Raw genomic sequence first — 24188 nt, forward strand, 5'->3', positions numbered from 1 at the left:
AAGTGTGATGACTCAAAATCTAAGGCATGATGGCACTTGCACTATCCCATTGGTAGGTAAGCCAACCCTCCACCGAAATTAATATCAAACTCTCATACAGAAGTAATAACATTAGCAAAATCAAGTCTAAAAACTCAAAGCTTTCATAGATATAATAGAAGTGTGAAGGTAAAAAATACACCCATAATTTAGTGTTACAAGTAGTTCAAGATCATCAAACTAAATACATATACTTCAAAATATAAGCCTGTCTGAAGTCGTAAAAAAAAAGGTAAACATGATATAAGAAGATAGATTTTATCCAAATGATAGGTATCTCACCATAACTTTTTATATACATAATCTCAGATAAATGGAATCCACGGGGTTTGATAGGCCTAGGCAATGCATAAAAAAAATAAAACAAGAGTAGTATAAGTACAATAACATGTGTACTTAGTTTACTGGTGTGATGAGTTGTTTTATTTTCTTCATATTTAGTAATTTTTATTCATCATGATTTTCCATGGTTGCATATGGATTAGGTGGTAGGGACAAAGAATAAAGAAGAGGAGGAGGAGGAGGAGGAGAAGAAGAAAAAGAAGGAGTAGCAGAAAAAAAAGAAGGAGGAGGAGAAAGAGAAGTAAAAGAAACAGGAGGAGGAGAAGGAAAAGAAGGGGGAAGAGAAGGAGCAGGGGGAGAAGGGGAAGATGAATAAGAAGAATGAGGAGGAGAAAGAGAAGGGAAAGGGGAAGGAGAAGGAGAAAGAGAAGAAGTAGTAGTCTAATGGTGGTGTTGGATTAAGTGAGATATTGCAAAGTTTATGTCTAAGTACTTGAATTGGCAGTAGGTAAGTATGAGCACTTGAGGTTAGGTCATTTGACTTAAAGGCTACCCATTCTCGAGTGAAGGTGGGAGTGGATATGGATTTCATGGTAGGATTGCCATAAACTTTCCATACATTTGATGTTATTGGGTCATCATTGATAGGTTGACCAGGTCTTCTCACTTTCTACCAGTTTAGATTTTATACTCTTCTGAGAGGTTGAGAGGTTGCATTCAGGAGATTGTATCAATTTGCAAAGGGTGAGAATGTCTATCATTTCAGATCATGGTACTTAATTCACATCATATTTTTGGAGGTTGATCCAGAGAGAATTGAGTACCTGGGTTAATCTTAGCACAACATTTCATCCGCAGACAGACAGTCAGTCCAAAAATGACTATTTAGGTTGTGGATGATATGGTTTGGGCTTGTGTAATTTATTTTCGATGTTTGTGTGACTAGTTTTTTCTTTGGTAGAGTTTGCACATAATAATAGCTAATGTTTGAGTATTCAAATGGCTCTATTTGAGGCATTATATAGAAGGAGTTTAATCTTCGATATGCTAGTTTAATGCTTTTGAAATTAGGCCCTTAGGTCACTGACTTGTTGCCTGACTCTATGGATAAAGATTAGGTGATTCAGGAGAGGCTCGTACTTCTTAGAGTAGGCACAAGAGTTATGTCGATTAGAGAGTGAGCGCCTTAGAGTTTAGGCAAGAGATCGAGTGTTTATGTTGGTGTCAACAATGAAGGGCATGATGAGGTTTGATCAAAAGGGCAAGCTCAACCCTAGGTTCATCGAACCTTTTGAGATTTTTGCAGTTTGTTATGGAGGTGGATTATTAAGAGTTAGCCTTACCTCCAGCTTTTTGGGTTATTGACCTAATCTTTTTATGTATCTATGTTGGGACAGTATGTTTAAATAAGTCTCACATGCTTAAGTGGAATTTGGTTCAGCATGATGAGTCTTTGATTTTCGAGGAGGGGCCTATGGTTATTCTAAACAAGTAGTCTAGGAGGTTGAGGTCTAAGGAAATTCTGTCATTTAAGGTTCAGTAGAGGCATCATCCCACCAGGGAGGCTACTTGGCAAGCCAAGCTTGATACACATACCAAATACCCTTACCTTTTTTAACCTTAGGGGTACTTTTTTTCTCTAACTTTTAAGATTTAAGTTATTTTAATAGTGGATGTTGTAATGACCCTCACAGTCCATTGCTTGGTTTTTATTTTGTTTACTATTTTGCCCTTCTCATAGCTTTTATAAGGTATTTATGTCTTTCGAGGTGGATGGCTCTCTTCTTGAGGTTTTATGGAGTGTTTTTAGTATGTTTTTTCCCATTGGAGATCTTTGCGTTGAAAGGGTTGAGTTCAATCAACATTCTTAGTAAACCGGATGGGATTTTTATTAGCGTCATTACCTCTCAAAGTTTTAGTTTGGTCTAGTAGGACCTCTTGTTTGTGTCTTGTGATTGCTGGTTTGGTTTTGGGATGCTTGGTTGTTTGCTTGTTTTAAGTGGTTTTAGTTGTAGTGTTGGCTTCGATCTTTATTTCCTCTAGACAGCCTACATTGGTAGTTTGTTGATTATTTTGAGGCCAAAGTGTTATTTTTGACTGGGTAGCATATCCATTTGTGTCCGCGGAACTCTAAATGAATCTTAAACGATAAGTTGAGGACTTGAAAAAATGTGAAAACTCCTTATGCTGCTGCTTCTGCGGAGCTTGGCTTGCTTTGGTAGCTCTGCTCCTACAGAGAGCCGCCACACCAGCAAAGGCTGGTGATCTAATCCTGCTCCCACTTAGTTGAGCTTGATCACTCCTACAACATTTACTCACCGTTAAAGGCTCATGATCACTCCGACTGAGCTAGAGTAAATTTGTTTCCTCCGTTCTTGCAATATCACACCTGCGACAAAATTCCGCAAGAACGATGATTGTTGAGTGTTTTATGTATCTTTTCTCTTTCATTTCTAAATCAATGAAGGATTTAAAGACTCCATTGTTGAGCATAGCTTGTATCGAATTTCTTCGATTTTATAGCTAATTTCAAGGTAAATTTCTTTTCCTTTGCATTTTATGACATATTTAAGATTTTATTCCTAATTTATTCATTAAAAGTATTCAGTCATAAGCCCGATCGGATATCATTTGTCCAAACAAATCAAAAACAAAAGTTGATCCTTCCTAATATTTAATGCCCTAACAAATAAAACTCTTTATTTTTCTATTCTTTAAAATTAAACTATTAGACCATTTCATGTCTGAATTCACCCCGTATCTTCACCCAATTTTGGGGGCATGTGATCCTCACCTCGAGGGGAACGTAATGACAAAGTTAGTTTTTTGTTTTGTTGTCAAGCTTTGAGGGTCGGTTTTTGGCCCAGTTTTTAGTCTGAATTTTGCATCATCAATATAGGTATTGTTAGTCCCATATTGACATGTAGATTCTATTTTTGATAGACACAACAACGATTTGAGGATCATGATGTACACTGCCTAGGGGACCACGGGCACCACCACGAGCCGTGGTGCCCCTCACGACCCGTTGAGTTGGGCATGGTCCCTGACGGGCTGCCTTAAGTTGAGGGTGTTTGAGTAATTTCGGTTTAATTATTTAAAGTGTGGGATTGATTTTAAATGGTTTATATCACTAGTATATATAGTTTTAAGTCTTTAAACATGTCATTTACTCTTTTTTCCCCAAATAAAAACAAAGAGTTCCTCCTTTCAAAAAAATTCTCTTTAAACTCAAGGAAGAAGAAGAAGGGAGCCATTGAAGCTAGGGTTTATGGATTCAAGGTGTTTCTTCCTCAAATTTCGTGGGCAATCAATAGCAAGGTATGGTAGTCTTCATCCTTGTTTAACTTTTCATTCAAGGAGCCAATTCCAAAGGTGATTTCAAGTTATCAAAAACCTAGGGTTTTACTCAATCTCATAGATTTTTCCACCAAACGTTTTCAAATGTTTATTAATGACATATTATAATTGTATTAGTGTTTGATTGATGATTTATGATGAAAATACTCTATGAACTCATGAATTCTCTCAATTTCCTAAATTGTGCCTTTATGAAGTGGGTTTGATGATTTTGAAAGCTTATGAATAGAATATGTCTAAATTGCTTTGGGTTATTGAATTGTACCATTAGGCATGCCTTAATTATGGTAAATTGTTGGTGTGTTGATGATTTGAGATTCATGGCCTTGAAAGGCAAGGTATGAATGATTATGTATGATCATGACGAGAGGGAGTTGCTCGGATGGTAAGCACCCCTCACTTCCAACCCAAAGGTTGCGAGTTCGAGTCACCAAGGGAGCAGAAAGGGGTGGGAGCTCCCGGGAGGGGTAAAAGAAAAACAAAAGGCTCTTTGGAAGGGAAATGCTTTGGAGTGATGGTTCATGATTGCGGTTCAGCTTTGACGTAGGTTAAAACTTATTTTCTTTCGACTTAGATTAGTTAGATTCTATATATTATGAGTTTCTTGATCGTTAGAAAGGATTTAGAGTAGATTTTAGGCTTACATTATATTTATTCACATTTTGGCTATATTCGAGACTTAAGATTAGTTGCTTTGCCAATAACCCATGTTTTGGGAGTAGGTTTATTGGAAACAATATTTGAATCCATGAAGATAGAAATTTTAAAGTCCTAATTATTAAGAAAATAATTTAAAAAATCATTTTACCTTGTGCATATCATTGAATAGAATTTTATTTGATAAATTACATAAATATTATTTCAAATGTATTTGAGTTTTACAAAATGGGAAATAGTGATTTTGGTGCTCAAGTTATTAGCTTATTGCCATTGGTCCTTGTGTTATTTAACTTAGCATATTTGATCTTCAATGAATTAAAATGTTTTATTTTAGTCCCTAAAGCTAATGAATGTTAAAAAAAATTAATTAAGAACACGGAGTATTTAACAGAATTTACACAAGGGAAGAGTTAGAGGCAAAAGAATGCACACTATATTGTGATTTTTTAAATAGAAGTGTGTGTGTAAATTGATTCTTTCGATCTTTAATGGTGAAGTATGAGCCAATGATGAATGCACAACCAATCGTGAAGCAAATAACAATTTTTTAAGCAGTAACACCATGAAATGGAGTAATACATTATCGTGATGAAGATATAAGATATAATGGAAGCAGACAATAGGCAAAGTACGTGCAGTAATCATTTAAAATTTATTAAATTTAAGTTTATAAAATGATTCGGATCATATTAAATTCATGAATATATTAGTCCAAATAAATATAATGGGTTAATAGAATTGAGTAAATTATTTAAATCTAATAAATATGAATTTAATTAAAGCCCGCTCCATAAACTTCATATGCAATGTCACTTAAATCTAATTGACCGAAGGGAATCCTATTCATATCACAACTCCACTATCTATAAATAGGGGTCCTCATAATTCAAAAAAGTAACCAAAAATTATAAACAATAAGCTAGAGAAAGCTTGTGGTACAAATGCCATAAAATTCTCTATAAGCGACAAGTTTAAGAATTCAAACATTCAAGTTCAAAAACGATCAAGATCAAGTCCATCAGATTCAAGAATAAGCTCGAAGCCCTTGAATTCAAGAAAAAGTCAAGATCAAGATAAAGTTCAAGTTCAAGTTCATCGAAGATTCGAGAACAAGCTTTAAAGCCATTGATCCAAGATCAAGTTCAAGACAAATTCAAGATCAAGTTTAAGTTCAAGACAAATTCAAGATCAAGCTCAAGAGTCCTTGAATTATATTTGAAAAGGCGAATTCAGAGGAATCATAGAGATTGTAACACTTGCACTTTGAAATAATAAATATGATTGTTGCGATTCTTTTCCGTACTTGATTATTGTTTTCTCGACGCAAATTTATTGTCTACAAATTCTGGCACGCCCAGTAGAACAATATCTGCCTCTCATCTCAACTATTCAGGCATCAAAGAAAAAAAAATATCAAAATGACTTGCATTATGAAAGAACAACTAGCAAACTTGACTAATGCAATGGAAGTCATGACAAAGTGTGCTCATGAACAAGATGCTAAACTTTCCAAGCTAACAAATAAGATGGATAACATGATCGAAAGAAGATCCAAGTCAAGAATCTTTGAACTTTCCTAGAATTCAAGACGAAGGAGAGTTATCACGACCCAGGGGTACCCCCTAGACGTAACATGGAATACTTGACCCTGAAGGGATCGCATACAAGCCCTTAGCATATCCTGAACATAAGATAATAGAAAATACGGGAAAATTTAAAACCTTTACATTCGAAGTCATTTTCATAAGCAAACAGAAGTCTTTACTAAACCTTTGTCTGAAACCATCTATTAAACTCTTGAATAAAAGTCTTGGGACATAGCCCATACAAAGTTTAAAACATAAAGAAATGACATAAAGGAAATATGGGCTTGTACTCGAAGCTATGAGGACTCACCAAATCTTCAACTCTTCTTGCACCTTAGAAACCTAGCTTTCAAAGCAACTCAATCTCCGAAACCCTACATTTGATTAGAATGTAGGCAATATGCGTTAGTACAAAATGTACCAAATGATAGCTAGCACAACACCATAAAAGCATCTAAAAATGGTTAGTAAACATAAGACATAAGCATAAGAGACAATAACAAGATCATAGCATAATCAACAGTCATAGCATAATCAATAACATAAGCATCATATAGTCATAAGTCAACTTAAGACATAGTTAAAGAGCATAAGAGATACATCATAATCATAATAAGCCAAGTCTTCAACATAAGCATCATATAAGCATAATTTCACTCCTAGTCATCTATTCCATAATAGCACCATCCTCAAGTAACCTTAAAAGCATACAAGTGCAACGCATGAATAGCATCCCATAATACCACCCAAGCCAAGTATCCCTTTTTAGTCATCTTAATCATAGTCTATGTACATGGTCAACTCTTAAGCTCTCCTTACCATAAGGGCACCATACTCCTAAGTAACCTCAAAACACACTTGTGCAATGTATGAAAGGCATCCCATACTACCCTTCACACTAAGCATAGCCTTGAAGTCATCTTAGTCATACTCACTCTCCTTTGGTCTCATTATTAGCTTAACTCTCATAACTAAGCGAATCTCTCACCTTAAGTCAACTATAGCTAGGAAGGGAAACTATAGCACCATCTTATCTCAAGGCTTCTCTTTAATAACCCTAAGTCATACTTGTGCAATGCATGCATAGCACCCCATAATACTATTCATACTAAGTACCACCTTGGGTCCTCATACAAACATAACATTTCTTGGTTTGGAACCTAGTTCCTCTCTTTACTTTAGAACACTAGGAGGTACTCTTTTAAGCATATCTTAGTTCATCTTCTAATATGGATCCTATGAGACACTTACTTAAGCATGTCTAAATCCATTTCTACTTTGAACACTATGAGATACTCTTTTAAGTATGTCTAAGTTCCTTCTTTACATGGACCCTATGAGATACTACCTTAAGCATGTCTAAGTCCACTTATACTACACTATGAGGTACTTCATTAAGTAAGTCTTAGTTCAATTATTCTTTTAGAATATTATGAGATGCTTCTTCAAGCATGTCTTAGTTCGTTGGATATGGAGATTGCTACTAGAAACCTAACTCAACTACGTGAAGGTTCCCGTCTCATGAGACCAAACTTTAGGAAAATCCACACTCTACTACGTAACAGTTCCCCCTTTTTCTTGGATAGTCCTCACATCAACTAAGTGTGGTTCTCCTTTCTACTTGGAGCCCGGACCCTATCATGTGTGACACTCCATCTCACCTTTAATATCCACTTGGAGCCAAGCATACACCACAAGTTTTACTTGTTAAACCTTGCTTAACACTCATATCTCATGGAAGGATGTCCTTGACAATCAATCCATGTTCAAGTGATTCTATCACTCTGTAGTTTCAAGTATTCATAAGGTAGGTTAGGTGAGTATATGCCTTTCACCCCAATTCTACCTATTAGACTTATTTTCTCTTTTAGACTTTACTCACAAAGCCTTATCATCCTTAGGTAATCACATTAGCTTCAGTCTTAAGCCTTAACTATTATGATCACAAGCCTTACTCACAAGGTTCTTTCTTGATCTCTTCTTTATACCTAGATTTCAAGGTATTTTGATCACATGTTCCATTACTAGGTGATTCTAATGACAGTTGATCATAAAGGTTCAAATTCAACTTAACATACCAAGATTCATCATATACAATAGAGTCTAGTTCAATTCATTATTATATTATCCTAACTTTAATCAATTACTATACATGACATTGATTTAGGAAGATCACCTTTGAACCTCCAACTTCACCTCTAATGGCATGAACCCATAAACATCACATTCATCAATTTAGATTAGGGTTTAACATAGAAATCACATAAATTCATCATAATATCAATAAAAAAAATCTAAATCAATCATAATTGGGTATTATCCACTAGATTGGTATCATACCCAAGCCCTACCCACAATGCAAGCACAACCCTAGCTAGAATTGGGTTCTTAACTTTTCAATTGGGGGAAAACTAAGGGGGCTCTATGGCGGAAGAAACCAGATGAATAATCTAAACATACCTTAATCAAGCTTGAATCAATGGGGGAAATTCGACCTAGGTTTCTACCCTCTTCCCTTTTTTTTTTTTTTCTTCTTCTTCACTTTTAGAGAGAGGATATTTGGAGAGTATTTCGGAGTCTTAGATGAATGAGTTAAAGTGATTAGTTTAGGGGCCTATTAAGATTATATAGGTGGTTAATTAACTAAATAACTGACCTACCTTAACCCCTAATTAATTACTAACTTAACCCCCAAAGCCTAACTTAAAACTAAAACGTGAAAAATTGTTCTCACCTATGACTCACCCACCCACGGACCATGGGTGGGTCTACGGACTGTACTGCACCCTTCGTGGGTGAGTACTGGAGCTAGGAAGGCAGGGCAGATTTAGGCCTTGACCCGCGACCAAGAGCTATGGGGCATGAGTGGACCTACGCCCCGTAGGTCCCCAAATGTAGCTCACCAAAATCTGCAGATTTAGGGACTGTTTTGGGGTCCTCCTCAAGGACCCCTTTGATTGGTCCATACGTTTAACCCCTAAAACCCCTATTATAAGTACTGGAATCATTTTTACAACCTTTAATCCTTATACGACACTCCAAACCTCTTACAAAAGGCTCTAGAACTCACTAGTTCAACTTGCTAGTTTCCGGGGTGTTACAATATCTCCCCCTTGGGATCAATCATCCTCGAATGACGATTCTAAACACTTCTTAAAGACACAAATCTAAACTAGCAGCCCACCATGCATGCACTACATCTAAATGCACACAATCAAGCAAGAAAACTTCAATTCAAAACTAAACTCATTCAATGCAACACAAAAGAGTAGGAGCTACATCTACCAACCCAAAATGCATGAAATTCTATATTTTACTCATTTTCAACGAGGAACTAACATCTCCTATCTAAACATGCTCAATACTCCCTCATGGAGCCTAAATGTAAATTTACTCTCAAAAAGCATTTCTTCAAGGAGAATCTTTCAACTCCCAAAACTAAGGCATGCTCAAAGTTCATCTCATGAAGTCTATATGAAAATCTACTCAATGCACTACAACATGAGGAAAACAATGCATATAAGTCATTTCTAACAAGACCTAAGCATTTTCATGAACATGCACATAAGGAAATCATGGCAACACATAAACACACAATAACCTTACTAAGTAGGCACACTATCTCCCCCTTGGGAGTAAGCCTACTAAAACTCTTCTAAACATCATATATGCTAAAAACAACTTCAAAGTCCAACATAACAAGTCACAAAAGACAAGAAATCCAGAAATTTACTAAAGCATAAAAACACATACCGGAAGGGACATGAGGAGATCACTCTTGATCTTCTCTAGATTAGAGAGCATAAAATCTATTCTTCTTTGGAGCACTAATCATCCGAACCACTAGAGTCAACTTTCTTATCCTCCCTTCCCTTAACTTTAAGAACCGGGCAATCTCTCATCTTGTGCCCTTCCTTACCACACCCATAGCAACCATCCATGTTGGCTAGGCACTTGCCATAATGATTCCTCCCACACTTGGTGCAACTAGGCTTAGGAAATGGAGAGTCTTGGCCTAAATACTTTTGTCTAGACTTAGACCTACCTTGCTCATCGGACTTAGCATTGGGAAAGTTCCCATCATCAGTTCTAGCTCTTTTCTCCTCCCTTTTCATCTTCTTAAGCTTTTGCTCCTTGATTTGTTGAGCATGCACCATGAGACAGGAAATATTCATACTAGGAATAAGCATCGTCGAATGACATTCATTGACCACTAATTCGAACACTCCCATCACAAACTTATTCATCTTAGCCCTTGAATCCCCCACTACGGTTAGAGCATATTTGAATAGTTGGGTGAACTTAAGGGAATACTCTTTTACACTCATACCCCTTTGCTTAAGATTTATGAACTCTTGCATCTTTAGCTCCCTCAAATCTTGGGGAAAGAACATATCAAGGAATTCCTCCTTAAACATCTCTCAATCTATGGGACCTGCCTCTACCAGCCTACTATCTTTCCATTGCTCATACCAAATTTGTGCTACATCCCTCAATTGATAAGCGACTAGCTCCGTTTTTTCTAACGAAGTTAATCCCATGATGGCAAGCACTTTATACACATCATCTATAAAACCTTGAGGATCTTCCTCCACTTTGGAGCCATAAAACTCCGGAGGGTTCATCCTCAAAAACTCTCTCACCCTAGAATAAGCCATCCCCTTTATTGGGTTTGCCGGAGCCACCACCTCTCTATTGGCTTGCGCCGTCAAGGCTTGAGCCAACAATTGCATAGAAGCCCTAAACTCCGCAAGAGTGACATTCTCCATTGGAGGGTCATTTGGAGCTTGAGGAGGAACTTGGTTTGGAACTTGTGGAGGAACCTCTTGTTCTCCATTGTCTTCATCTTCTCTCCTAGCATTTGCCCTAGTATTAGCCATAACCTGAAAAACCATAGGGCAAAGGTTAGGAGAAAGACCTACTAGATCTAAACTCTATAGCACGACTTAGAGAATGAGGAAGTGAGATTTCCCTAAGCATCCAATAGCCTCATATTCATAAATATGGCGCACTTCACATTTATGAACAAGACTCTACTAGACATGGTTTGAGATAATCCTAGAACCATTTTTAAACCTTGTGCTCTTATTACCAAGTTTTTCACGACCCAGGGGTACCCCCTTAGACATAACATGGCGTACTTAACCCCGAAGGGGTCACATACAAGCCCTTAGCATATCCTGAACATAAGATAATAGAAAATACGAGAAAATTTAAAACTTTTACAATCAAAGTCATTTTCATAAGCAAATAGAAGTCTTTACTAAACCTTTGTATCAAACCATCTATTAAACTCTTGAATAAAAGTCTTGGGATGCAGCCCATACAAAGTCTAAAACGTAAAGAAATGACATAAAGGAAATATAGGCTTGTCCTCGAAGCTATGAGGACTCACCAAATATTCCACTCTTCTTGCACCTTAGAAACCTAGCCTCCAAAGCAACTCAATCTCCGAAACCCTACATTTGATTAGAATTTAGGCAATATATGTTAGTCCAAAATGTACCAAGTATGATAGCTAGCACAACACCATAAAAGCATCTCAAAAATGGTTAGTCAACATAAGACATAAGAATAAGAGACAACAACATGATCATAGCATAATCAACATAGTCATAGCATAATCTCCAACATAAGCATCATATAGTCATAAGTCAACATAAGACATAGTTAAAGAGCATAGGAGATACATCATAATCATAATAAACCAAGTCTTCAACATAAGCATCATATAAGCATAATTTGACTCCTAGTCATCTATTCCATAATAGCACCATCCTCAAGTAACCTTAAAAGCATACAAGTGCAAGGCATGAATAACATCCCATAATACCACCCAAGCCAAGTATCCCTTTTTGGTCATCTTAATCATAGTTTATGTACATGGTCAACTCTTAAGCTCTCTTTACCATAAGGGCACCATACTCCTAAGTAACCTCAAAACACACTTGTGCAATGTATGAAAGGCATCCCATACTACATTTCACACTAAGCATAGCCTTGAAGTCATATTAGTCATATTCACCATCATTTTGGTCTTACTATTAGCTTACTTCATATTGACAAGGGAACTACCACCTTAGTCAATCATATCATGTTAAGGAAGGCAACATTTGGTCTCATTATTAGCTTAACTCTCATAACTAAGTGAATCTCTCACCTTTAGTCAACTATAGCTACGAAGGGAAAATATAGCACCATCTTATCTCAAGGATTCTCTTTAATAACCCTAAGTCATACTTGTGCAATGCATGCATAGCACCCCATAATACTATTCATACTAAGTACCACCTTTGGGTCCTCATACAAACATAACATTTCTTGGTTTGGAACCTATTTCCTCTCATTACTTTATAACACTAGGAGGTACTCTTTTAAGCACATCTTAGTTCATAGTCTAACATGGATCCTACGAGACACTTACTTAAGCATGTCTAAATCCATTTCTATTTTGAACACTATGAGATACTCTCTTAAGTATGTCTAAGTTCCTTCTTTACATGGACCCTATAAGATACTACCTTAAGCATGTCTAAGTCCACTTACACTCTTGAACACTATGAGGTACTTCATTAAGTAAGTCTTAGTTCAATTATGCTTTTAGAACACTATGAGATGCTTCTTCAAGCATCTCCTAGTTCATTGGATATGGAGATAGCTACTAGAAACCTTAACTCAACTACGTGAAGGCTCCCATCTTATAAGACCTAACTTTGGGAAAACCCACACTCTACTACGTAACAGTTCCCCTTTTTTTCTTGGATAGTCCTCAAATCAACTAGGTGTGGTTCTCCTTTCTACTTGGAGCCTGAACCCTATCTTGTGTGACACTCCATCTCACCTTCAATATCAACTTGGAGCCAAGAATACACCCCAAGGTTTACTTGTTAAGCCTTGCTTAACACTCATATCTCATGAAAGGATGTCCTTGACAATCAATCCATGTTCAAGTGATTCTATCATTTTATAATTTCAAGCATTCATAAGGTAGGTTAGGTGAGTACAAGCCTTTCACCCCAATTCTACCTATTACACTTCTATTTTCTTTTAGACTTTACTCTCAAAGCCTTAGCATCCTTAGGTAATCACATTAGCTTCACTCTAAAGCCCTAACTATTATGATCACAAGACTTACTCTCATGGTTCTTTCTTAATCTCTTCTTTATACCTAGATTTCAAGGTATTTTGATCACATATTTCATTACTAGGTGATTCTAATCACAATTGATCATAAATGTTTAAATTCAACTTAACATACCAAGATTCATCATATACAATAGAGTCTAGTTCAATTAATGATTATATAATCCTAACTTTGATCAATTACTATACATGACATTGATTTAGGAAAATCACCTTTGAACCTCCAACTTCACCTCTAATGGCTTAAACCCACAAACATCGCATTCATCAATTTAGATTAGGATTTACCATACAAATCACATAAATTCATCATAATATCACTAAACAAAGCTAAATCAGTCATAATTGGGTATTATCCACTAGATTGGTATCATACCCAAGCCCTACCCACAATGCAAGCACAACCCTAGCTAGAATTGGGTTCTTGACTTTTCAATTGGGGGAAAACTAAGGGGGCTCTATGGGAGAAGAACCCATAGATGAATAAGCTAAACATACCATAATCAAGCTTGAATCAATGGGGGGAAATTCGACCTAGGTTGCTGCCCTCTTCTCTTCTCATCTTCTTCTTCTTCTTCTCCTTCTTCTTCTTCACTTCTAGAGAGAGGATTTTTGGAGAGTATTTTGGGGTCTTAGATGAATGAGTTAAAGTGATTAGTTTAGGGGCCTATTAAGCTTATATAGGTGGTTTATTAACTAAATAGCCGACCTACCTTAACCCCTAATTAATTACTAATTTAACCCCCAAAGCCTAACTTAAAACTAAAACTTGAAAAATTGTTCTCACCTACAACTCACCCACCCACGGACTATGGGTGGGTCTACGGATCATGATGCACCCTTCGTAGGTAAGTACTGGAGCTAGGAAGGCAAGCCTGCTTCAGGCCTTGACCCACGACCAAGAGCTACGGGGCGTGAGTGGACCTATGCCCCGTAGGTCCCCAAATGTAGCTCACCAAAATCTGCAGATTTAGGGACTGTTTTGGGGTCCTCCTCAAGGACCCCTTTTATTGGTCCTTGGGGAGTTGTACCCGAACGTTTAACCCCTGAAACCCCTATTCTAAGTACGGGAATCATTTTTACAACCTTTAATCATCATACGACACTCCAAACCTCTTACAAAAGGCCCTAGAACTCACTAGTTCAACTTGCTAGTTTCCGGGGTGTTACAAAGAGATTCATCTATCCGCTGGAGGTTTGACTCCCATTGATCAATTGAAGAATTTTATCATAGAGTCTATCGAAGACAAATATGAGTTTCCATCCAAAAAAATTTCCCACATATGCAAAGTCATATACATAAAGAATTGATAACTTGAAAATGTCTGAGAGCTATCAACCTCCTAAGCTTCAACAATTTGATGGCAAAGAAAATCCTAAACAAAATATAGCGCACTTTATCGAAACTTGCAATGAAGCTGGGACGTATGGTTATTATCTCGTTAAAGAGTTCATTCGACCTCTCAAAGAACATGCCTTTGATTGGTACACATATCTCGAACTAAATTCTATTTATTGTTGGGAGCAGTTAGAGCAAGAGTTCCTCAATCTTTTCTATAGAAAAATACGTGTTTTAGTATGATTGAGCTTATAAAGGCTCGTCAAGGTGAAGATGAGCTTGTTGTTGACTTTATCAATCGCTGCAGAAGTTTTAGACTCAACTTCAATGGTCGCCTTAGTGAAACTTATAGCATTGAAATGTGCATCCAAGGCATGAATTGGGGTGTTCACTTCATCTTGCTTGGATTAAAGCTCAATACCTTCGAAGAGTTGGCAACTCGTGCACATGACATGAAATTAAGTATGCCTTTAAGAGAAGATCAACATTCTCCTATTTATGAACCTCATGAAGATCAAGATATAAAAGAACTCCAAAGTGTGGGTATGTCTGCATCTGAAAATGACTTTGAAGAGTCAATGTTGTCTAAACGCTCCTTAACACATGAGGTTAAACTACAAGTTACAACGCTTCATAACGCATGAGTTTAAAATGCAAGTTGCAATGCTCCTCATCACACTAGCCTAAGCTGCAAGTTATAATGCTCCTGGACACATGAGTTTAAACTACACATCACAAAGCTCTTCAAGTTTGAGCAAAATCTCCAAGTTTGGAAGCTCTTCGAATTTGAGCTAAATCTTTAAACTGGAAAATTCTTCAAATTTGACCTAAGCCTTCATATAACGAAGCTCTTTAAATTCAAGATAAATCTTCAAGTCAAAATTCTCCTAGACGCATGAGGCTAAACTGCATATCACAAAGTTTTTCAAATTTGAGTTAAATCTTCAAGTTGAAATACTCCTCGAAACATGAGCTTAAATTGGAATGCTCAAGTTGGAATGCTCCTTGAAAACACGAATTTAAAGTACATGTTGCAAAGCTCTTCCAATTTGAGTTAAATCTTCAAGCTAAAATGCTCTTTGAAACACAAGCTTAAACTGTATGTCTCAAAGCTCTTCCAATTTGAGTAAATCTTCAAGTTGAAATGTTTCTCGAAACACGAGCTTAAACTGTATGTCACAAAGCTCTTCAAATTTGAGTTAAATCTTCAAATTGAAATGCTCCTTGAGACACAAGCCTAAATTGTATATCATAAAGCTCTTTAAATTTGAGTTAAATCTTTAAGTTAAAATGATTCTTGAACACGAGCCTAAACTATATATCATAAAGCTCCTTAAATTTGAGCTAAATCTTCAACTTAAAATGCTCCTTAAGGTACAAGTCTAAACTGCATGTCACTTTTGGCTCGCAAGAGTATAAATTGTGTATAACATACAAAAGAAAAAACACTCTCCCAAAACTACGTTGTGACTTGTTCCTCTTCATTGAGGTAAGTAGGCACTTAGAACCATATTTTAAGTTCAGTTGCATGAGTGTTAAAAAAACACATATTCCCACTTGATCTGTCACATGGAAGTCAAAGTTATGAGTAATCTTTCATCAAACTTCAAACTTGCACCACATGATGGTGACTCAATGGGGGCAAACCCCTATGAATAAAAATTGTTTCAAGATGAAGTTGTAACACCTCGGAAACTAGTAGGCTAAACTAGAACTAAAACGTGAGGGTTAACATCAAGGGAAAAGGTCAAGGGCCAAGGAAAATGGGCAAGGGCCAAGGCTGCCCATTTTGGCCAATGCACTGCCCACCAAGATCACGAGGATCTTCACAACCCGTAGGGGACACCACGAGTTATGGTGCCACTCGTAGAGGTGGAGTCAGTAGCCTCCTTAGGCTACCTCAAAAGTGACCCCTCCACATGAGCCACTTCACGGCTCGTGAAGCCTTAGACGGCTCGTGGGAGTGGTCTTGGACTTACCTTAGTGAGATGTCCATTGAGGGTGGCTTGGCCTAGCCACTGCCTCAAGGTCCACGAGAGGGACCTCATCTCGTGGTCTTGACCACGTCTCGTGTGGTCTCGTGGTCTTGACCATGACTCATGAGCTAAAGGCACAATTTTCCTATGCCACTGCCTCTAGTCCACGAAGGGGGACCACGGCTCGTGGAGCCCCTCGTGGCACCTGGGCAACTCACTTTAAGTGAGGGTTATTTTGGGGATTTCATGTTTAAGTCCAATTGAAGTGAAGTCATTTTGGGTAAGTTTAGGGGACACTATATAAGTTATTTTTAAGTCAAATTCACCTAAGTTAAGTCATAATTCCAAAACACCCAAATAATTTCTCAAAGTTCATATTCTCTCCCAAAAATTCTCTCTCTAGAACTCAAGGAAGAAGAAAAGGAAGGTTGAAGCTAGGGCTTGAAGAAACAAAGCTTTTTAACTCAAATTATTTGGAGAATCATAACTAAGGTATGATAGTCCTTCATCCATGAATAGTTTTCATCTATGGAGTCCCTCCAAAACCCTCAATTTCAACGCTAGAAATCCCACAAGTTAGGGTTTGACTTCAATCTCATGGATTCCTTTCAAATTCACTTTTAATGATTGAATTATGTTTTATTATGGATATATTTATGATTTTATATGGTTTATGTTGAATTCCCAAAGAATCCATGAATTCCCCTATTTTCGCAATTTGCATCTCAAAGCGTAGGTATTGATTGATGCAAGTAAAATATTATAGAATTTTGAATGTAGTGAATAGATTAATTGAATCATGTTATTATCCATGTCTAATGTCGTAATTCTAGATGTGTTGATTGAATATGACCTATGGTCCTTGAAGGACAAAGTATGAGAATTACACATGATTATTGATGATTATGAACATGCTTTATGAACACTTTGAGAGTAAAGTGAATATGATTATGATCTAGTTGTTGTGTTGATTGGATGATTATCCTCATGTACACACTTATGTATGAATATGATATGATGTGAAAAGTTTGTCACATATAGTGTTTCTAAGGTTGGAAGACTAGTCTCACCTAATGAATCTATGAGCTTTAGTACGAGTTATATGGATTGAGTGTCAAGACATTCTTCTGTAATTATGAACTTAAGTCAAGACTTTACATGACCTCAATGGGAATTATGCTTATCACCGAATGGATATAGATATGATATGCAAGCCTTCACGTTATTAGAGGTCGGGTTTCTAGGAACAATCTCTTGGGATGGAAGCCCTCACGTTAGTAGAGGCCAGGTTTTCTAGTAGCAATCCTCTTATACCATAAACTATGTGCCCACCTAGGACTTTAGCTAGTGGATCCACCTAAGCTAATAGTATGGTTCCACCTTAGGCAAGTAGGACAACCCTTTTTTGGTGTGGGGTAGACATCGCATTCCATGGTAAGCTCACATGGTCCATGTCGGTTAAGGCTAATCTCCCTTTATGATAGTTTGAAACAGAATATCAATTATGAACTATGATTACTCAAGAAGCTTTACTTAGTGTGGGTGGGATTATGGAATCTTATTCATGCATTGTACAAGTATGCTTCGAGGGTATTTATGGTATGTTCATATTATGATATGATGTATATGAGTTGTTTATGCTTATGACTTACGCCTTTCCATTATCTTCAAAATTATGTTTTAAACTAGTAAATGTGTAACACCCTAGAAATCTAATGACCTAACCTAGAGCCTAACATTAGTCTAGTAGCCTAATGGAGTTAAAACATAAAGTTAGAATCCTAAAATAACTTTCCTAACGTAGTACTAGGGTTCTAGTGCCTAAACATTAAGGCATGACCCCCTAGGACCCCCTCCCCCCAAGGGTCCTTGAGGAGGACCCAAGGGAAGGTCCAAAAAGCTGTAAAATACAACATGATCCACGATTCGGCACCCACGAGTCGTGGGTAGAACCACGCTCCGTGGTTAGGAGGCGTGGGTTGACACTTAGTCTCCCCAAGCTTGTCCCCCAATTCTCCCTCTCTGATCCAAACCATGCCCATGCAGGATGGGCCGTAGTCCCATCCACAATCCGTGGATAGGGTCCATGGATCACCCACCTACAAAAACTGGTTTGGGTTTGGCCAAGGGAGGGGTGTTTTCGTAAATTCTATTTTAATTAATTAAGGGTAGGGTCGGTTATTATTAGTTATTTTAGATATATTAAAGTACTTTTAAATATTAAACAACCCTTTTAACACCTCACAAACTCAAAACTCAACCAACTCTCCTCTCCAAGATATTTTTCTCTCTAGAGTCCATTGAAGAACATAAACAATGTCAAGCTAGGGCTTCAAGATTCATCCTTTTCACTCCAATTTCGTGGGGAAAACATCAATCAAGGTATGGGAGACTTGATTCATGGAACATTATTCTCTATGAAGCCCTTCAACTGTTTCATTTCAAATTCATAAAACTAGGGTTTTCAATCTAGCCATGGGTTCTTCCTAAAAATGATTCCATTATGTTAATTGTCCTATATCATGGATCATTTGATGTTTAATGATGATTTTTATTGTAAAGTTCCCCATGAACCCATGAACTCCCCCATGACCCCAATTTCATGAATTGTGATAGGTTTATTGATGCAAGATGAATACTATGAATTGTATCGATGTTAATCTAGTTATTGAATCTTTTTTTATTCATGCCTAGTGTAGTATTTCAACGTTTAATAGTGAAGCATGATTCATGACCCTTTAAGGGGTAATTTAATAGGATTTTTACATGTTGATGAAAGTTGTGTATGAACTTATGATTCACTTAGAAAGTGAAGATCCTATGACTATTGTGTAAATTGAGGTATTGTTGAAAGTCCATTCTTCCCTTACCTTTACAGTTGATTATGTATGAATTGTCTAGGATGATGATAATGTTGTTGTGTTGATTGAAAGGCTATTCTCATGAAACACTATGAACCATTATGTGAAAGGTTTACTCACATGGTGATGTTGATACTAAGATTGAAAGTGCATTCTCATTCTATTGAATCTGTGAGCTATTTTTATGAGCTGTATTGAATGAAGGGCAAAGTATTCCTTCACACAGATAAATGCAATTCAAGACTAATTATGTATCATTGGCAAATAATGCTTAGCACCGAGTGGATATGGCCAATGAGGTAGATGCCCTTCCGTCAATATAATAGGTCGGGTCATTTAAACTATTCTCATGAGATGGAAACTCCTCCGCCAATACAATAGGTCAGATTTCTAGAAGCAATCTCCCTATCCCGTAACTATGTGCCCACATAGGTCTTTAGCTAGTGAATCCACCTAAAAGCTATACATTTAGTTCTACCTTCGGCAAGTAGGACACCTTCTTTCGGTGTGGGGTTACACGACACCGGATTCCATGTCGCTCACATGGTCTGTGTCGGTTATGGCTATTCTTCCCTATATGATAAGATAATGAATAAGACATGAACTATACTATGACTTCTTGGCGAGTTTTACTTAGTAGGAGTGGGGGTATGGCACTTCACTTTAACATTGCACAAGTAGACTTAGTAAGATGTTATGGGATGGTTTCTTTACGTTACGATAAGACATGAATGTATGCATGTATGTGGAATGGATAGTTGCCATTAATGACTTTCCTTAAGTTCAAGTAATGTACATGACTATTTCCTTGTTTATGACTATTGACTATGATAAGGTCCAAAGATTATATGCATGACTAAGGTAACTTCAAAGGAGTACTTAGTATGGTTGGTATTATGGAATGCTAACCATACATTGCACAAGGGTTCCTTAGGGGTTGATAAGGTAATGGTTTCACTATGTTATGAGTATAAATGTGATTATGGTTTGTCTTCTACACTGAAAGTGCATGTTGATTTCCAAACTTGGCAAATGCATACTTTTTACTAAATTGTCCTTTTATCATATTTCAAGTATTTTGTGCATTCTTCCATACTTAGTACTTTATGTGCTAACCCATTTCTTATACATCCACAATGAGTGTAGGAGTCGATCGTTGAGACGTACTTCTACTTCCTTCAAGAGAAGCTTGGGTTGACTATTCCCTAGGCTTGGTGAGTCCTCAAGTTCGAGGACAAGATGTTATTGTTTCTAGTTTCTATTGTACTTCTTATATTGAGATTGTACTTTCTACTTTTGAGACTATATTGATGTAAATGGCTTTTGACCCTATTTGTACTCTCTATTATACTAGATGGTGATTGAGACAAATCTAGATTTCTCTTTTCGTTTATGAAAAAGAAGTTGAACTTCGATTTTAAAAGTTTTAAATTTTCCGCATCATTCTTATGACTTTATGTGTATGATTATGCTAAGGGGTTGTATGCGACCCCTTCGGGGTTAAATACGTCGTGTTACGTCTAGGGGGTACCCCTGGGTCGTGACAAACTTGGTATCAAAGCTTAAGGTTTTGGGAATGATATTTAGGTTGATATTTCATGAACTACGTCTAGTGGAATCTTGTTCATGAGTGTGAAGCGCGCCACACTTATGAATGAGAGGCTATAAGATATTTAGGAACCTTCACTTCTTTCATTACTCTTTAGTTTTGCTTGGAGTCCTAACTCTATGAAGTCCTTTTTCCTAACCCTTCTCTTGTGATTATAGGTAATGAATACAAGAAGGGCTAATGCAAGAAGGGCGGGACAGGAGAATGTGAATGAGGGAGTTCCTCCCCAAGCTCCTCAAGACCCTCAAGTTCCTAATGATGAAGGGGCAATGACTAATGTGGAGATAAGGGCGGCTCTACAAACATTGACTCAACTCATGACGGTTCAAACTCAAGCCGTCACCACTCAAGCCCAAGCTATAACGGCCCAAGCCAACAGAGAAGTTAGGCCCCGGGTAAACCCTAATGTGAACACCATGGCCTCAAGGTTGAGAGACTTTACTCGAATGAACTCTCCTATGTTCTTTGGTTCTAAAGTGAATGAAGACCCACAAGAGTTTTTGGAGGAGGCCTACAAGATAGGGGATGCTATAGGGGTGACTTCTATTGAGAAAGCCGAACTAGTCGGGTATCAATTAAAGGATGTGGCCCAAGTATAGTTTACTCAATGGAAGGATAATAGGGCTATAAGAGCGGGTCCCATAAGTTGGGAAGTGTTCAACAATGCATTCCTTGGTAGGTTCTTTCCACGGGAAAAAAGAGAAGCAAAGGTGGAGGAATTTATCAACCTTCGGCAATGAGGTATGAGTGTCCAAGAATATTCTTTGAAATTCAATAAGTTGTCCAAATATGCCCCATCTTTGGTGTCTAATCCTAGAGATGAAATGAGCCATTTTATGACGGGGGTGTCCGACTCCACTGAGGAAGAATGTCGTCCGGCAATGCTTCATGACAATATGGACATTTCATGTCTAATGATGTATGCTCAACAAGTTGAGGAGACAAGACTTAGGAAGAAGAATATAGAGGTAAAAAGGGCAAGGACCGATGATGGTAATTCTTCTAAGGGTAAGTTTGAAGGTCAAAGTGGACCAAGGTTCAAGAAGAGGTTTTCCAACCAAAGCTCCCCTAATGCTCCTAACACCAACAAAGAGAGCGTGTCTAACCCTAAGCCTCAAGGAGGCAATAGGAGTGGACCTTCCATGAAGAGGCCTACATGTGCCAAGTGTGGTAAGAAGCAAGAGGGAAAATGTCTTGCCGGTATAGGTGTGTGCTATGGATATTGAAAAAGTGGGCATCAATTGAAAGATTGCCCAACTAGTACGGCCAAGGTAAGAGAGGGCAATCAATCTTCTCCTAGTGGTTCCAATTTCGATGCTCTTAAGAAGAATCGCTTCTATGATCTTCAATTAAGAGGTGACCAAGAGAGCTCCCCGGATGTTGTAACGGGTATGTTGCAAGTCTTTTCCATTTATGTTTATGCATTATTAGACCCCGGTGCCACTTTATCATTTGTTACACCTTTTGTGGCTATGAAATTTGATATACTCCCTGAAACCCTAATAGAGCCTTTTTCGATTTCTACCCCAGTTGGTGACTCGGTTGTAGCTAAAAGAGTATATAGGAGTTGTTCTATTTATTTGTCTCATACAGTCATTTTGGTTGATTTGGTAGAATTAGACATTCTTGATTTTGATGTAATTTTGGGCATAGATTGGTTGCATGCATGCTATGCTTCAATAGATTGTAGGACCTGGGTGGTCAAATTTCAATTTCCAAAAGAGCCAATCTTAGATTGGAAAGGGGGGAATTCTATTCCTAAAGGTCAATTTGTTTCATGTCTAAAATCTAGGAAAATGATCTCCAAGGGGTGTATGTATCATAATGTTAGGATTGTGGATGTTGAGTCCAAGGTCCCTTCTTTAGAGTCGGTCCCCGTGGTGAGTGAGTTTCTAGAAGTCTTTCCCGATGACTTGCCCAACATTCCTCCCAAACGGAAAATAGACTTTGGCATTGATCTTTTGTCGAATACACAACCCATATCTATCCCTCCCTATAGAATGGCTCCGGTCGAATTGAAAGAATTAAAGGCACAACTCAAGGATTTTGCTAGACAAGGGTTTTATTCAACCAAGTATATCTCCATGGGGTGCTTCGGTATTGTTTGTGAAAAAGAAAGATGGGTCCCTTAGGATGTGTATTGATTACCGCCAATTGAATAAGGTCACTATAAAGAATAAGTATCCACTTCCTAGGATTGATGATTTGTTTGATCAACTCCAAGGGGCTACCTTTTTCTCCAAAATAGATCTTCGTTCGAGTTACCATCAACTAAGGGTAAGAGGGTTGACATTCCCAAGACCACCTTTAGGACCCGGTACGGTCACTTTGAATTTGTGGTTATGTCTTTTGGGTTGACCAATTCCCCGGCGGTATTCATGGACCTAATGAATAGGGTATTTAGGCAATACCTTGATTCATTTGTGATCATCTTTATTGACGATATTTTGATCTATTCAAAAAGTGAGGGTGAACATAGGGATCATTTGAGGATCGCATTGCAAGTCCTTAAAGACCACCAATTATATGCTAAGTATAGTAAGTGCAAGTTTTGGCTAAGGTCGGTTGCCTTCCTAGGTCATATTGTGTCGGGCATGGGTATTGAGGTAGATCCTAAGAAGACGGATGCAGTCAAGAGTTGTTCTAGACCTCTAGCTCCTACCGATATTAGAAACGTTTTGGGTTTGGCCGGTTACTATAGGAGGTTTGTTGAGGGTTTCTCCTCTATTGCTTCTCCATTAACGACCTTGACTCAAAAAAAAGCTAAGTTTGTTTGGTCGGAGGCTTGTGAGAAAAGCTTCCAAGATTTGAAAGATAGACTTACATCCGCTCCGGTGTTGACCCTACCGAAGGGTACCGATGGGTTTGTCGTATATTGTGATGTTTCTTGAGTGGGTTTGGGATATGTCCTTATGTAACGTGGTAAAGTGATTGCCTATGCTTCAAGGCAACTCAAGGTTCATGAGAAGAATTACCCGACTCATGACCTTGAATTAGCGGCGGTTGTGTTTAATTTGAAAATATGGAGACATTACTTATTATGGGTCTATGTAGATGTTTTCACCGACCACAAGAGTCTTCAATATGTGTTTAGCCAAAAAGAATTGAATCTCCGACAAAGAAGATGGTTAGAGCTTTTGAAAGATTATGATATGAGTGTCCAATACCACCCCGACAAAGCTAATGTGGTTGCGGATGCCCTAAGTAGATTATCCATGGGCAGTGCGGCTCATGTAGAAGATGAGAAGAAGGAATTGGTTTGTGATGTGCATAGGTTGACCCGATTAGGTGTCCAACTAGTGGATTCCACCAAGGGTGGATTCATGGTCCATC

Source organism: Solanum tuberosum, unplaced genomic scaffold (genome assembly GCF_000226075.1).
Source record: "Solanum tuberosum cultivar DM 1-3 516 R44 unplaced genomic scaffold, SolTub_3.0 scf00056, whole genome shotgun sequence".
Taxonomy (NCBI): Eukaryota; Viridiplantae; Streptophyta; class Magnoliopsida; order Solanales; family Solanaceae; genus Solanum; species Solanum tuberosum.